Source organism: Vanellus vanellus (genome assembly GCF_965231255.1).
Source record: "Vanellus vanellus genome assembly, chromosome: 15".
Lineage (NCBI taxonomy): Eukaryota > Metazoa > Chordata > Aves > Charadriiformes > Charadriidae > Vanellus > Vanellus vanellus.
Genome location: NC_138920.1, coordinates 3,366,121 through 3,382,619, shown reverse-complemented (window position 1 = coordinate 3,382,619; position 16,499 = coordinate 3,366,121). Strand labels below are relative to the sequence as shown.

The window sequence follows — 16,499 nt, the reverse complement described above, 5'->3', positions numbered from 1 at the left end:
GCCACTCCGGGTTGACACAACACAGCGTCGGGGACCGCGGTGGCACCGACCCCCCCCCCCCTCCGCTGCCGCCGGAGCTGCCCCGCGCTCCCCCCCCCCCGCCCCCAGCCCCGCGCCGGACTCTTCCACTGCGGGGCGTGAGGGGAGCCCGGAGGGGGGCGGTGTGTGTGTGAGGGGGAAGCGGCGCTGCCCTGCGCCGCGGCGCAGCCCCTCAGAGCGGATCCTCTCAGGCGGCACCGTGGGCGGGCAGCGGCCGCCGGTGTGAGGGAACCACCTCCGCGCCTTTCTCCGCGGTGACAATCCCCCCTCCCCCCCCCCCCAGCAGCGCGGTGGTACGGGCGGCGGGCAGGAGGCGGGGCGGCGGGGCGGCGCGCGCGGCACTCTGGCGGCGGCTCCCGCGGGGCGAGGCGGGACCGGGGCGGCCGCTCCGCGCCTCGTCCCTCTCCTCCCCGGCCTCGTCCTCCGCGCCTCCCGCCTCGGTGAGTCCTGCCCGGCCTCCCTCACCCTCCCCCCGCCCCCACCTCTCCCGGGACCGCCGGTGTCCGTCCGTCCGTCCGTCCGTCCGTCCGTCCGTCCCGGCTCCGCTCGGCGGGGCTGCCTCTTGCCTTCCCCGGGGGCTCCGCTCGCAACGCGGCGCTGGCTGCAAACGAGTTACTGCTTTTTTTTATTACTTATTTTTTCCTTCAATATTCTCCTTTCCCCGCTATTCCCTGTTTTTCCTCTGTTTTTTTTTTTTTTAATTGTTTTTTTGTGCGCGTATTTATCCCCCCCCCCCCCCCGATTTACCTTTTTTCCCCCCCTTATTAATGGGGAGCGCGGAGATGCCGACACCCGCGGGACGGGAAACTTCGGCGTTGAGAAGCGGGTGTTGGGTACAGCCCCCCCCGCCCCCCCCCCTCCTCCCCGCCCCGGGAACCGGGGCCGGGCTGTGCCTCCCGGGCTGAGCCGGGGGGGACCGGCGGGTCCGCTCCTCCGGGAGAGAGGTCCCTCGGACCGCCTGGAAGCGACTTAACGGCGCTTCGTACCCATAAAATGGGCTGAACGATGGGAGCGGTGGGCTCCCACCACGCCGGGCCAGCGGGGCTTGTGCCCTGGTAGCCACGGGGCTGCGGAATATGCCCATCGGTGTGTTGGTGTCTTGAGCCTTACAATCTCTTAAAAAGCAATTTTTTCTTTTTTTTTTTCTGGTGTTTGGGAGCGTTACCTGTCACGGATACGTTTGGGTTGGTGGTTTCTGACAGTGTCGGAGGTGATGGGTGAAACTCCAGTTCTCGCTGTCGGGATGGTGGCGGCTGTCCCTCTGCCAACGGGCAAGTTTTGGCCGTGGCTTTGCGTTCATCGCGGCCGATTTATGATTAGGGAGCACGGAAGGCTGAGAGACGAATCTCCTGTGTGTGTGGATGTGCACCTTTATTTCCCTGCCTCTGCTTCAGAGTGTAATTCTCTGGTTTGGGTTTTCGGGTCACTCAGGCTTTTGTGGAGGCTGAAGTCAGGAGCATCGTCATTAGTTGCTTTCGAGGCCAGAAAAAAAAAAAAAAAACAAACCACAAACCTTCTTATTTCATATTAATGAAGCCGTCGTTGTTTTTCCCCTGCAAATAAATACCGTAAGGTGGTCAGTGGCTGGTGCCGGGGTTTGCCGGGCTGGTGAGGTGTGGGCAGCCCTCAGCTGTCACTGTGGGTGGTTTCTCCCCGGCTGGCGTTTGCCATGGACCTCCTGGTCCAGGCTGAGCCCGTTCGCGTTGGCTCCGAGCGGGGTTGGCCGGCGCCCGGGCTCAGCCGTCACGGGGGACCCCTGGCTTGTCCCTGCTGCGAGGAGGAACCCTGCACTCTTCTACAGGGGCTTCCGCCCTTCCCCGGGTGAGAAGGGGGGAGGTGGTACTCTCACTTGTGTTTTGTCCTGTCCTTTATCCCACGGTTTGTTCTGCTTTGGATTATTTGTATTATTTTCTTCGAAGGTAAAGGGCAGGGAAGGAGCTTGGTCTCTAAGCAGAGCTCCTGGGTGAGGAGCCTGCGCTGACTTGCTGCGATGGGAAGGAGTAGGATGACCTTTTCCCCATCCTCGTGAAGGACTGGGGCTGCCTTCTGCTGGTCCTCACGGGTGACGGGGCAGGTAAGGAGCCTGCGGCACGAGGTGGTGCCTCAGCTCAGGGTGAGCCACAGCGACGTGGCTCTGTAGCATCCTTTGTGGGCTGCCCGCTCTCGGGGACAATTTGTCGCAAAGGTTTAGCGCTCATGTTCCTGCGGAGGTCTTTCCATGACTCTTGTTTTGGGTGAGGGGCGTTGGGCTCGGCTGCATGCGGTACCCTCCTTCAGGAGGTGCCGTGTTCAGACGGACGCTCGGTTAGTTCACCGTGCCGTGCCCGGGAGGGGTGGCCGGCGTTTTACTGCTGTCAAACTCATGTTGTAGATGGATTTCGGGGGAATGGCAGAGCAGAAGGAGGTGGGTCTCTTAAGAACCGCTTTCTTTAGAAAAGGCAGATAACAGGCAGCGAGTTTTGGAAGGATGTTTTATTTAGGGATTGTAAAGAGAGGATTGAAGCTCTTGACAGAGAATGGGTTATCATTCGGCAAAATAAGACTCCTAACACCTTCCCGGCACCTAAGAGAGCTTTCAGCTCGCCTTATCCCAAATTATTCGATAAAGGCAACAGAACTTTTGATTTGAGTTCTTTATTGATGGCTGTGTAAAGGAGTTTTCAGACCTAGAAGTAAAGTTGCATCCGCTCAAAGAAAATGGCCCATGGATATAAAAATCTTTGATATGCTAAAAGTACTGTAGACTTATCCGAGATGTTAATGATAGGTATTAGAAATTGCCGTGCCTGTCTTGAAGAGAACTGCAGCGTTCCCGTTGGGTTACTGCCTGGCCTGGCGCGGGGTTGTGTTCCCCCTGCCTTGGAAGGAGCAGAAAGGCATCGCCCGCCGAGTTACAGAAACAGGAGAGGGTTTGCGGAGGGGAGAAGAAACGAGGAATCAAATTTGGGGCTCAGGTTTCGATTCCGAAACAAGTCGCTCATTCTTGTCACAGCTGGAGCTTTGTGATGGAAAGGTTGAAAACACCCAGTGAGAAAAATACACGCTAGGAAAAAAAAAAAAAATAATTCTGAAATAAGCTAGACAGTGAAATTCAGAATAAACTGTTGTCAGAGAGTGTTTGTAAACCTCCTGGAGCAAAGGGAGGGAGGAGTCATTTGGATCAATAACAAGTTCTTTTTTATAACTGCAGAGCTTTAATTACACCTTTACAAAAAAAAATAATAATCCTAAATGTGTGCTTTTTATACCTGTGTTGGTAGCCGAGGCTAAAGCTGCAGAGTTCGTGCTAATCTGGGCAATCTGAATCCAGGGGAAGAGCAAAGAGGCTCTTAGGAGAATCTGAAACCCGGGGGGCATTTTTCAGACCTGAGTTATGTCACTCTTTTCTTTTCTTTTCTTTTTTTTTTCTCCAGAGGTGCCTCAGGCAACTGCATTTTAAGAAGACAAAGCTTTTGTTTTCAAGCTGCCCTAGAAAAATGCCAAGGATGAATCCAAAGGAAAGGCTTTCAGAAGTTGCCATTTGTGATTAAGTTGATTTTTGCTGCGGTGCACCGGAACGCCGCTGCCTTCCTTGGCGCGGTGTGAACCGCGGCTATTTTTATTTGCGCCGCCGGTGCTGGTGTACCTGTTTAATGCCAGCGAGTAACACTGCGTCGTGGTTCTCACTTGAAAGTGTGTGTTTAATGGGAAGCTCAGACGTCTGCTAGCTCCGATATAAAATTAATTGCGTGTTCTTTGCAAAAGGCAGAATTGAGGTGACGCCAGGGCAGAGATTGACTCAAACCCCGCTCTTCTGCAGGATTAACATCAGCTTGTAAGTGTCTAGTTTTGCATTTAAGGTGCCGGAACTATCAAAGCGCAGGCTTGTACCAGCGAGCTCTTTTCTTCTGCGTGGCTGGGGGAAATCCTCGGCTTGCGTGGGGACAAGAAGCGCGCGTGCAAATAGGGAATCGAAAGCTTTTCTTGTGGCTTCTCGCGGCTTAAACCAGTCGGGAGTAGTAGCCTGTCGTTGCCGGGCTGTGGGCAAAGGGGAGAAGCCGCTTCTGCGGAGCCCGCGCTGGGGGATAACGCGCAGCGCCCGGCAGCCGGTGCTGGAGCACAGATGTGGAAAAGTGCATCGCCTGCGGTCTGTAACCTCCCGGCGAGGCCCTTCTCGCTTGCGAAGGGCGAGGTACTGGGGGCATTGTAATGATTTCCTTTTCTTAAATAAAATGAGAACAGTTTTCCTTTTAATCTAACCGTCTTAAAGCAGCGTTTGCCTTGTTGGCAGTGTCGGGAGGTGTCCCTGGAGCGGACCTCCCCCCCGCCCCGAGAGAGCCGCTTTCCGTCGCTGTGCCGAGCTCTGCCCCGGGTATCCAGGGGAAGGCTAGAAGGGTGGCGCGAGTCATCTTTTTGGCTCTTGTATAACACTGTTTCACACCGACAATCCCATTTGTACTGCTTACTGAGGTCTCTTGTATCTTCCGAGGTGAAGGGGGCCGGGAGTGGATGTACCCTTTCGCCCGGGGGGGGACACACGGTGAGCTGCTGCGGCCGTTGCGTGAGCGGGTGGATCCTGCATCCATCAGCCTGGCAGCTCATAATAATTGTATTAAATTATTACTTTTTTTTTTTTTTTAAGGCAAGCCTTGAGAACATGTTGAAACCAAATAGAGCTAGATGTCCCGGGGGAGAAGCTCCCAAGGCAAGACTTCCCTTTGCAGGGAAGGTGTCCTCCCCGCATCGATTTAAGGATTTCTGAGCTTTTTTGCACGTACCCCGATACTGGAGCTGAACATCGGGCTGCTGGACTGGGTTTCGGCAGCATCCTTGCACATGCAGCAGAGTATTTCCTTTACTTACCAGCCTTTTGTAGACTTTGCTAGTGTTGTGGCACAACTGACCTTTTTTTGTTGTTGTTGTTGTTGTCATCATTGTTGTTCTAAAAATTCTGTTTTTAAAAAAGAAAACAGAATGCCATTTTTTTTTTCTTAAAAAAAAAAAAAAACAAACACAAAAACAAACAAACAAAAAAACAACAAACCAAGACTGAGGTAAATAGCATGGGCACCTCTGGGCTACGGCCGCATGAATCCAGCGATTCGCGCGTGAATCCGGCGATTCCCGGGTGAAGTCTGCAGCATCATCTGGTTGAGGTGTGTGATGGTACCGAACAACAGGCATTGAAAAGTGCCGTAGCTTTACCCGATGCTTTCGCAAGCGGCTTATATTTCACCAAACACCGCTACGGTGGGAATGAATGTGAACTCATCGTCTTCTGATTGCGACCACGGGCAGAATAAGAACGGACGGGATAAATGTACGAGCAGGAGCGGTAACTGAGGCAGTGCCGCTCCATCTCCTGCTGTGTCGGGATTAAGCGGCTCCTGCTGTGTCCTGCCTCCCTCGGAGGGAGAGCATCCTTCCACGTGGGGGTCTGCCTGCGGGCGGGGGCGCTTAAACGCGGGAATGAGGGATGCCAGCTTCTGCCAGAGAAGATGTTGTGGAAACGATGGCAAGGGACACTTGTTTGGGAAGCTGGGGATAGATCAAAGCTATTATTCGTTTTAATGTATTGAATTCCTGAGTTCAGGACTAGGCTGGCAAAGGACAGGAGGTGGTTGCAGATGGTCCCCACCTGGGCTCTTGATGTCTTCATTAGTCTAAAACTCATGCCTTCCTTCTGCCTTTAGCAAACTTTTTTTTTTTTTTTAAAAAAAACTATCTTGGGAGCATTTGTGAGAAAAATGCTTCCTTTAGGGGGATGTGGGGAACACCAGTGCTGTCACCTCTCCTGCACAGGGAGAAAATACCTCTGCTTGGAGGTCTGCTTGAACTTAAGCTGTGGTGAAGCCCACTGGCTTGGAGAAATGAGGATAGTCTGGTGCTCCAACAGAGAGGTTTGGACCTCGACCACATGGGGTGGCATGGTGGCAGTGGCTTCTGTGGATATCGTATGACGTGGGTGTTTGTCACTGCTTTCCCCCGGCCTTTGCTCTCTCTTCTCGGTTGCATCCTAGGCTAGCCAGGACTAAAAGGTGACTCTCCTGCTCTGAGATATGGCCCCTGTGTAGAAGATCGTGGGTTCTTGGTACTGGGCGTGTAGTTACGTCTAGGAGCGAGGTTCCCTTGAGCTTTCAATGTAATTGTAGGGTTTTTTTTTCCCAATAGAATTGTTGGGTTTTGTTATTTCTAGATAAATCTGAGAAACTCTGTGGTTGCTCTGGGAGATAACACTGCAGAGCTGGTGGTGCTGCATGGCCTGGCCGAGCGTGTCCCTGCTGGAAGGGCAGCTTTGTGGTAATTTGGTGGTTCAGCTCCTGGTTTCCATCCCTGGAGCTGTATCCACTTGTAAAACGGGTATTTGTTTGTGACTGTGGGTTCTGCAGCATTGTGCAGTGCTTAGAGGTCTTCCCAACTCCTGAAACTCTTCTGGGAGCTGGTGAGAGCTATGAGCGCTGCAGAAATCCTCTTGAGATCCTCTAGGAACTTAGGCTTAATTTTCTTTTTTATTTATATTTTTTGACTTTTACTCCAAAGTTTAGTCTTGCGTGCGTCTCATTCGTGCTCACGTATTTCATCAGGTCAGTACAACTTTGCCTTGCACACATGCTGCCCGCGGTGGTGGGGATTTGAGAGGTCCCATAGGATCTCCCCCAGCCTGGTCCCCAAGCGCAGGGGCAGACCCCCCAACATCACCGCAGGGCGCTGCAGATCACGGCAGGAGGATGGGGGACCTCAACTGGGGAACTGGCTCTGAAATTTCTAAAATGACTGAAAAATAAATAAATCCTTGACACAGCTCATCTCATGCAGGCAGTGTCCTTTCTTTACTTCCAGTAGCATCTTGGCACCCACAGGGCACAGGTGATGGTGAAGAGAAGCATCTGATGCTAAATTCCGCTGGAAGGATGCCCTGTGAAGCTAACGCTGTCGAACAGCTTCACCAGCACCGGGGGAATGACTGCTGCCACGGATGCACATCAAAGGTGGGCTTTGTGCTTTTCCCTCTTAATTAGGAGCGGAGTGCTTTCCTGCAGATGGGCTCCCCAGCTATTTGAGCGCGGTCTTAAACGGCGTTTTCAGGGAGGGCGCGTTAATAAGCCGGAGTGTGCTGGTACCTCCTGTGAGCAGAACCACACCTCGTGGCAGGAGAGAGGCAGGAAGGGCTTAGATGATTTTAATTAAAGTTGTTGTGAGGAAGAAATTAAACTTGGTCTCTTGCCCTGCTCATATTAGGAGGGGAGAGAGCTCAGCCTCTCTGAACTGAGCTATTAGCAGCCTTCTGTTTGCCTAGGAAGGGAAAAAAAAAAAAAAGGCAATTTCTTTGTCAGCTTTTACTGGGGCTCCTGGGCCCCGATTGCTTGTTTATCTTCAGCAGCTCCCCAAATCGCTTTGGAGATGGGCTTAAGCATTGATCATCTCTTATGGTCCTTCATCTTTGTCCTGCCAGCAGTCAATACAAAAGGCATCTTAAATTACTTCTCTTCCCCAAATGAAGGGGCTGTGCGTGTGGTCCACAAGAATAAAGCTCTTTCAGCCAAAGTATAAATCGGTTGATGTCTCTGCCCCGTGCTTTGCTCCCGGTTCTCCTGGATTAACCTTCCAGCCCAGGATGGAAAGCAGCAGGGGTTCTAGGAAAGGCAGAAAAAACCCCCCCAAAACAAACAAAAAACCCAAACAACCCAAGTACTACTTAATTTCAAGGCAAAAGCTATCAGTGCTCGGCCTGGTGAGTGGGGTCCTGTTTAAAACTACTTGTTCTGCCCTTATTGCAGCGGTGGGACCTCTCCTCTGGGCGCAGGAGGGCTCTGCTGGGGCATGCTGCCCAGCCCCTGGGATGCAGCGCCGAACCGATGCCCAGCGCCGGGAGCTGCTGCCGGGGTAGCTCAGTATCACCGTATTAGAGAGGCAACTTTGAATCTCTTCCTTCCTTTTCCCACCGGAGCACTGAGACCTGCCAGGGATGGGATAAAATACCCCACAACAGCAGAACGTTTACTTTGTATAAAATAGGCAGGAGACAGGCGGAGGTGGCTAATTTGGTGCAGGAAAGCCCAGAAGCTATGGTTGAACAGGAAGCAAGATTTAATAAATCATTATGTAGCCTGCTTCTGATGGCTACTTTATGTGTGCAGATACTGTTTTTTATTTTTTAGCACTTCACACAATCATAGAATGGTTTGGAAGGGACCCTAAATATCATCTTGTTCCACCTGCCCTGGGCAGGGACACCTCCCACCAGCCCAGGTTGCTCCAAGCCCCGTCCAACCCGGCCTTGAACACCTCCAGGGATGGGGCAGCCACAGCTCCTCGGGGCAACCTGCGCCAGGGACTCACCGTCCTCACAGGGAAAAATTTCTTCCTAATGTCTCATCTAAATCTCCCCTCTTTCAGTGTAAACCCATTCCCCCTCATCCTATTGCACCACTCCCTGATCAGGAGTCCCTCCCCAGCTCTCCTGGAGCCCCTTTAGGCACTGGAAGTGGCTCTAAGGTCTCCCCGGAGCCTTCTCTTCTCCAGGCTAAACCCCCCCCAACTCTCAGCCTGTCCTCCCAGCAGAGGGGCTCCAGCCCTCGCAGCATCTCCGGAGCCTCCTCTGGCCCCGCTCCAACAGGTCCACGTCCTTCTGCTGTTGGGACCCCCCGAGCTGGAGGCAGCACTGCAGGGGGGTCTCCCCAGAGCGCAGCAGAGGGGCAGAATCCCCCCCCTCGCCCCACTGGCCACGCTGCTGGGGATGCAGCCTGGGATGCCAATGGCTTTCTGGGCTGTGAGCACATATTGTTGGGTCACGTTGAGCTTCTCATCAACCACCATCCCCAAGTCCTTCTCCTCAGGGCTCTCTCAATCCATTCTCCGCCCAACCTGGATTTGTGCTTGGCATTGCCCTGACCCCAGTGCAGGACCCTGCACTTGGCCTTGTTGAACTTCAAGAGGTTCGCACAGGCCCACCTGAAGCCTGTCCAGGTCCCTCTGGATGTCATCCCTTTCCTCCAGCGTGTCGACCACTCCACACTTGAATGGCAACAGCTTGTGCTGACCTCTTTCCTGAGCTAAGCTGGAAGGGAGCGTGATGCTGACTTGTTCTTTAGGTGGCTGATCACCCCTGTTCCTCCAGCATGTTCCAAAATCCTGGTGAGAGGAGGTCCCGGAGGGCTGGGGGAGGCCAGGGGGTGCCCAGCTGAAGGGTGCGAAGCACAGGGGCGGTACGGCAGCCGGGGCAGTGGCGGGGGAGGCTGCGGGTGTACCTGTGACAGAAGCTGTCCTCCACTCGCTGCTCCGGTTGGCATTGCCTTCTGCCGCTCGGTTTGCGGGTGTCCTATCACCATCCGATTTTGCGTCCTTCTAGCCGACGGCGTGTGCCTGTTCTCGTTCTGCTTTGCGAGAGGGGGAAGAACACAGTGCTCACGACCACAGAATTAATAGGTTTTACCCACGTAAACATCTATAGACTGTAGTTTGTTGTGAGGTGGTGCTGTGCGGGACTCCGGCTCAGTAAGTCGTGGGCTTTTACCCGTGAAGTCACGCGCGGGATTTGTAGCTCCCCCCCTCCCCCTCCTCCGAGTCTTCACAGCTGGGCTGCCACAAAGCCTTTTCTCTAGAAGTCCCGAAAAAGGGGACAAGCTCCTGACTTCAACAGGCGGCTCAGGCTGCGAAGTTGCCCCGTCTCGGGGCAAAAGGCAGTTGGGCAAAGCAGCCCGGCCAACATCTTAGAAATACAGGCGCTTTTTTTAATTCTTTCCTTGGTTGTGGCAGAAGGGGAGCGTTACCAAGCGTCTCCGCAACCCGCGGTGCGGTGACGGCGATGCGAGCGACCAAGCTTTGTGCAGTGGTGGCAAACGGCCTTTAGGTCCACAGAGAAAAGAAAAGGCTTTTGGAGGTTCCTGCCCTCTGCCCCTGCTGCGCTGTGCTCCTCAGCCGGGAGGAACAGGCTGATGCTGATGAGACGCTTCTGCTCGAGAGCAAAGAGTGGGGACTTCTGCTTCTAGTGGCTGGTTTTTGAATTTCAAGCTAAGAGCAGGCAGTAAGTTTGGATTTTTTTCCTTACCCTGAAGTTTGTCTTATTTTTACTTCTCCTCCAGAGCCTGGCAGGCCATGAGCGAGGGGAGTATCTGGCAAGTAGACTAAAAAGTAGTTGATAAGAGATGCAAACTGATTAATTTGCTTTATTCTTGTTTACTCCTTGAATTTTGTTTGTTTGAAATTTTCTAGTGAGAATAAAGGAGAGCAGGAAGTTTTGATGAGGCTTCCCACCCTCTAGGGTCACCACCATCCTGGTTCTTGTCCCCTCCCTGGAAAAGAGATCTCCATTATTTATTTTTTTTTAACAAATATGAAAAATCTGGAGGACTTGCTCGCCAATCTTTGCTATCACTCCTTACAGTATGATCGTATCTAAATCATAGAATTGTTTAGGTTGGAAGGGACCTTGAAGACCATCCAGTCCCACCCCCCTGCCCTGGGCAGGGCCACCTCCCCCCAGCCCAGGTTGCTCCAAGCCCCGTCCAACCTGGCCTTGAACACCTCCAGGGATGGGGCAGCCACAGCTTCTCGGGGCAACCTGCGCCAGGGGCTCACCGCCCTCACAGGGAAAAAAGTCTTCCTAATATCTCATCTAAATCTCCCCTCTTCCAGTTTGAAGCATTCCCCCTCATCCTATCACTACATGCCCTTGTAAAAAGTCCCTCCCCGGCTCTCCTGTAGCCCCTTCAGATACTGGAAGGTCGCAATAAGGTCACCCCAGAGAAGCTCTGTGCACGTACCTGCTGAGAAGTAGCTCGTGGCTCTGGAGTTTATGCTCTAAATATATAAAAGGCAGGAGGGCAGATGACTTGGCCCGACCTTGGGTGGCAGCAGGGCTGGGACTAAAGCCAGCCCTCCTCGCTCCCCGTTCGCCCTCTTCGCCGTTGGTTATGCTGCTCTGGCGTCTCTCCTCCCTCAGCCCTACCTGCGAATCCGGACTTGCATTCGCCCGTGCCTCCCGACCCCGCTGCCTCTCCCCGTCATTCCCGTTCCGAGGGGCTTCACCCTTTCACAGCTGACTTTTTTTTCTTTTCTCACGGAGAGGACTGGGCTGTGGGGAACGCGTGGCACGTGATATTTAGCTCAGTGCGGGAGCATAGCAGCCATTTCTGCGAGGCTTAGCGTTGGCTTGCAAGGGGGTAACCCTCTGCCAGCCACCTTCCTTGCGAGGAGCTGGGCGGATCTGGCCGGGGTGCCTTAATTTTTGTTTTATATTGCTGCATCTACTTATTTTCCTGCCTTTTTTTTTTTTTTTTGTTTTGGGGGGGGGTCTCAAGATTAAACTCTGGGATTTTCTTAAGGCACCAGATGCGTAATGCAGTTGGGCTGTCAGTAGGTCATCTGGATGCTGCAGTAGCATGCAGCTGATTTAAAATAAAAAGGTGGTTTGCAGTGGGGCTGTAGTTCTGGCCCCGTTGTTCAGCAGCTCCGGGGCTCTGTTCCTGCACTTCTGCCGTTAACCGTCGTGCAAAACTGCAATGGCAGATGTTGAGTCTTCAGGCTCCTGCCCAGAGTTACCGGTGCTCTCAGTCTCGGTAACAAAAGCTGCGTCTTAGTCTTGAAAATCATCCCTGGAAAAGTGTATTTGGAAGAAATGGTGGAGGTGGCGATGCAGAGTTCCACTCTGAAGCCTGATGCAGCGCTCCGGTCTACAGCTGGCTTTTGTTCCTGCCCGGTTCCGGGCAAAGCAGGTGGTGGTTAAATTTTTTTGCATTAAAAAAAAAAAAAAAATTTATAATCTCTGGAGTGCTATGCGAGGCTACTCACATCTGTGCACTCTATGTAGGTCAGATGTGTGTTCACTTCTTTATGAAGACTAAACTTGACAGCGTTTCCTTTCTGCAACCAGGGAGGGAGAAACACAAAATTCACATGCCGCCTCCATAAGGAACGTCCTGAAGGGAAGACCCCGAAGGGGATGCGCGTGCAGGTGAAGGATGTTAACCTCACCATGTGCTTCGGGTTTGGCACGATGAGCTTTATTGATGAAAGATTTATCTAAGCTGCATGTCCAGGGTTGATGGAGTGTCGTATCAGATTAGACTTGCAGTTCAGAATGCTAAATGCTTCTGCGCCATGCTTCCAGCAGATGCCTCTCGCTTTGCTGTGAATAAAAAGCCTGTTTCCTAATCTCGGAAGCTTGTGTTTCTCCTGCTGTTTTTACTAAAACGCAAACCGCCCTCCCTCCTCCTTCCTCCTCCCCCAGCCACTCCTGTCCTGATATTTCTTGACCCGTTCTCGCTGGGGCTGGGCTGGAAGATAAAGTGAGTTGAAAACAGCCAACCTGTCTTGCCCAGAAGCACGTTAGGTAGGAACCTGATCTAACACCCTTGAAAACGGTTGAGAGTCTCCCTTTTGTGTTGGTGGACACGGCCTCAGGTCCAGATGTGTTTGGTCTTGTGGAAGATGCTCCCCTAGGGTAAAACTAGTAGGGAACAAAGGTACAGATCCTACTAATCTCCCTGCTTGAACATCGTCCTCTCATCTCCTTAGTTTGACTCCAGTCCATGGAGCAGGTGACCTAAACCCATCTGGCTGGTTTCTACATGCTGGAGAGTTTCTTTGTCTTCAGGACTGATGTAAGAATTTTGTTTGTCACAGAAAGAAGTTCCTAGCTTTGCGGAGGAAAAACTTGTGGGACCCTAAACGTTCATTAAAAACAGATAAATAGGGGATCTAGGGTTTATTTTAAAGAGGGAACTGTCTCTGCTACTCCAATTATTTTTTCCTCAGCTAAGATGACCTTGCAAGCAACCACGATTGAAACGGTGGCAGAGGAAGATCAGAGTAGAAGATGAATATGTGAATGTCCTTGTGCAATCCAGTGCAGTGTGGAAGACATTTCTAGTAGTAAAGGTGACCTGCTTGCTCCACGAGACTGTCAGGAAACATTTGAAACGAAGGAAGGGCTGCACCTGCCACCTCCTCCTTCAGCAAGTGACTCGCGTCTGCGAACGAATGAACATCATCTGCAGCTCTTCCTTCAGCAAGTGAATGAGCGCCTACGAGCACTACCAGCCTCCTGAGAGACTTAAAGTTGGATGTGATGTTCTGCGCTCTGAAGCGGCTGGATGAGTAGCCAGCACTTCAGAACCTCTCAGCAATGAGCAGATCCCACTGACTTGAACAGTAAATGGTAGTAGGTGGTCAACCTGGAGCTGACTTGACTGCGATTGACCTCTGAATTTAGGAGCATTTGTCTTGGGGACTGGGCGGGGGTTGTAACACACCCCCAGTGCAGGGGAGTGGGCTCTGGACCTCGTGGAGCTGCTCAAAGGAAATTCCATTTCAACCTGAGGAGGAACTTCTTTCCTTTGAGGGTGGCGGAGTGCTGGCACAGGCTGCCCAGAGAGGCTGTGGTGTCTCCTTCTCTGGAGATATCCAAAACCCGCCTGGATGTGTTCCTGTCCAACCTGCTCTGGGTGACCCTCCTCTGGCAGGGGGTTGGACTGAGTGAGCTCCAGAGGTCCCTTCCACCCCTGCCAGTCTGGGATTCTGTGAAAGTTGCTTGGAAAAGAGGAGTGCTGGAGCACCTGAAGGGAAATTGGAGTAAAACTTGTGCCTGTCCTATTCTGCAAGGATTCTAACTGGAATCCTCATTTGCAGTGTGGAATATGTGAAGCGAGTGTGTGAGGACATCTCGGGACGGATGTCTCTGCCGGAGAGACCACCTCGCTAATTGTTTCCTTGCTCTGCTCAGCAGGAAATCAAAGGATGAGATCTGTTTCCTATGACTGCTCTTTCCCGTCTTCCTAAATAAGATGAACAGTGCGTTGTTAGGGAAGCTCCTGAGTGCAACCAATCTTCAAGTCCCTGCTGACCGGCTCAAACTGAGAGGAAACGAATGAAATCCCTATTGTCACAACATATATTTTTTTTGACCTTTAGAAGGAAAATGTGCCGGTGAGTCAGGAGACCCGCTGGGAAATCTGTTGGGCTTGTTTTGGGCGGAAGGTGAGCTGAGAGGCAGTGGTGACAGCGGCGGTTTGAAGCGAAGGCGGAGATCAGAGGGGTGTACAAATCTGCCGTGCTGTTGTCTCTGGTTTATGCATGAGCACAGAAATGGCGTCCCCAGAGCTGTCGGGCGTCTCTCAGCTATTCTGCTTACGAAGCAAACAGAGGAGCTGAAGTGTTTTGCAGTTTTCTCCTGACTTGATTTTTTAAAACCAGGGTGTAAACTCCTTATTTTCCAGAAAATAAAAAAAAAAAAAAGGGAGGGGGGAAGAATGCTGTTCCCTGCCCTACGTTTACATAAGAAGTGAAATGACTGTTTTGGTGAAAACCAAGTATCCTTGAACATTTTCATGGCAATAAGTCCTTTTGAGAAAGGTTTGGATGAAGTTTGGGCTTCAAGGGGAGTGGGCCTGGCTGAACCTTCCAGCAGCTCGACAAAGCCTTCACTGCTTTTACGTGAAGTCGGAGTTAGATGGGAGAGTATGAGATATAAGGCCAAGTTCAGGTGCTGCTAGTAGCCTCAAAGTTTGGAGGAGAAAAGGATTTTGGTCAGCTTGTGTGTTCGTTAGGACCTCTAGCCATGGATAAGTGACTGTTGCTTTACCTGGTTTGTGAAGAATTGCCTTGCTTTTCAAACCTTGGGGCTGGTTTTCTCCTAGCAAAGACCTTTGGCTCGAAGGTCTCAGTCACCGAATGTACTAAAGCTCAGGTGTTGGAAGACTCAGCCTTTGGTGTAGACACTTTCAAGACATCCGTCCCTTACTGCGGTTGTGGCTGCCTCTGGATGCAGATGAGGGGGTGAGGCCCGGCTCCGTGCTGGTATCAGCCCTGGGGTGGCACACACAAGCTGTAGTTGCCTTTGGGGTGGTGGGCATCATCTTGCTCAGAGGAACCCAGTAACCAGGGAGCCTCTCCCAGCCCACATGGTTGTCAAGGCAGCCTGGCCTGTGGTGCCAGGAAAGCGGTGGTTGCGTGACAGGCTCGGAGGCAGGTGGCTCTGCATCAAATGTACTTGTAATTATTGGTGGGTCGGCCTCCAGGACCTGGATGCTTCTCAAGCAGCCCGTTCCTTCTGTCACTCTTTATAAGGAGAATGGAATCACAGTCCCGTACTTGAGCTGTTGGAATAATTTCCCTGACAACCAAGCATGACATCTCAGGTAGAGCAGCAAGGGCCATAGAGGTCCTCGGGCTGTCAAAAGGGCTACCAAACTCCGCCCCTCCTCTTTGGGGTAATTCTCATCCCACCAGCTGTGCTATGTGACTCCAGCCCTTCTCTGAGAGGAATTTAGTAACCTGTCTAGCTGCTCCTGGTCCAAAGCAGCGCAGGAATCGGGATGAACCTGCCCCTGTCCTTGGGGCTGTCCTTGTTACTGGGCTCTATAGAGCCTTTGCAGACGTAGCCTCTCCCTTGGACTTGAACACATCCCTGTTGCTGATTCCGGAGCAAACCGTCACGGTCAGAGTTCGGGAGGCGCTTTCGCAGCTCCAGCACTTCGCTGAGGTTGTCCCCATTGACTTGTAGTGTTAAAATGTAGCGTTGCCGGCGCACCAAGGTGCGACCGAGGGGATGCTTCGATTCGCCTCTGTGCACACGTGGGTTATTTTGATTTTGAATCGTACAGGAATGCCACAAGAGCTGGGAGCCCTGTCCCTGCTTGCTCCAGTTGATTCGAATGGCACATTCGTTAACAATAACTCTCAAAGCGGTGTGCTCCAGAAGCTGCAGTGCTGTATCATGTATAAAACATGACCCTGCGAAAACCAGCCTGTTCCTCTGTGGGCGACTTGTATTTCTGGACATCCTTGAAATCATGGTCCAAACAAGGTGTCTCCTGTCCATTTAGCAGAGCCTGAGACTCCTTTAGATAAGAAAATGACACTGGATGTTGTCGGTGAGATCTTATTTTTCTCTTGGAACAGGAATTATTTCCCTACAGATGTCAGCAGTGTCTCCTAGGCTGTGGGATTTAGCTGCAGATTAGCATGAGTTACTTGGTTGGTCTAAAGGAAGGAAAAAAATATGTCAGACCCAGCAATTTGACAAAAACTTATTTTTATCTGTATCGCGGTGACGACAAGGAGCTCCCCCACATCTGTACTGTCCTCGCACGCTTCCCTTGGGTGAAATTTTGTACACTTCAAGGTAATAATATTTGGCACAACCAGCTAAAAAGTTGAATCAAAAAACATTCTTCCTATTTGTGGTATTCCCTGAGTAAAGTGTCTTTCATTAACCTTTTGTTCTCCATAGACACATCTCACACTCTCCATGTTTTTGCTGCCCTTTCCTGTTCCAAGATAAATTCCCCCTAAACAACAAGGCGTCTCATGATTCCAAATTCTGTAGTGTTTTACGTCTTGCATTTTTCTTTCCCCTCTACCTTGTGCTGCCTGGACTTCTCTAGGGATAATTTTTTTTTTTTTCCAAGATTTATTCTGCAAGATTTGTTCTTGCAGCCATTTTAGCAAGATGGCTAGCAGCAGGCTTAGGGGGAGGGAAC

General features: G+C 51.9%; 1 protein-coding gene across 1 annotated transcript in view; it reads left to right on the top strand.

The window, feature by feature from the left end:
- Positions 1–397: 397 nt before the first annotated feature.
- Positions 398–16,499, top strand: part of RALY (RALY heterogeneous nuclear ribonucleoprotein) — a 151,294-nt gene continuing 135,192 nt past the window's right edge. Inside the window, exon 1 of the mRNA XM_082491044.1 lies at positions 398–479. The gene's annotated coding sequence lies outside the window, so the exon portion shown is untranslated. The remainder of the gene's footprint in view (positions 480–16,499) is intronic.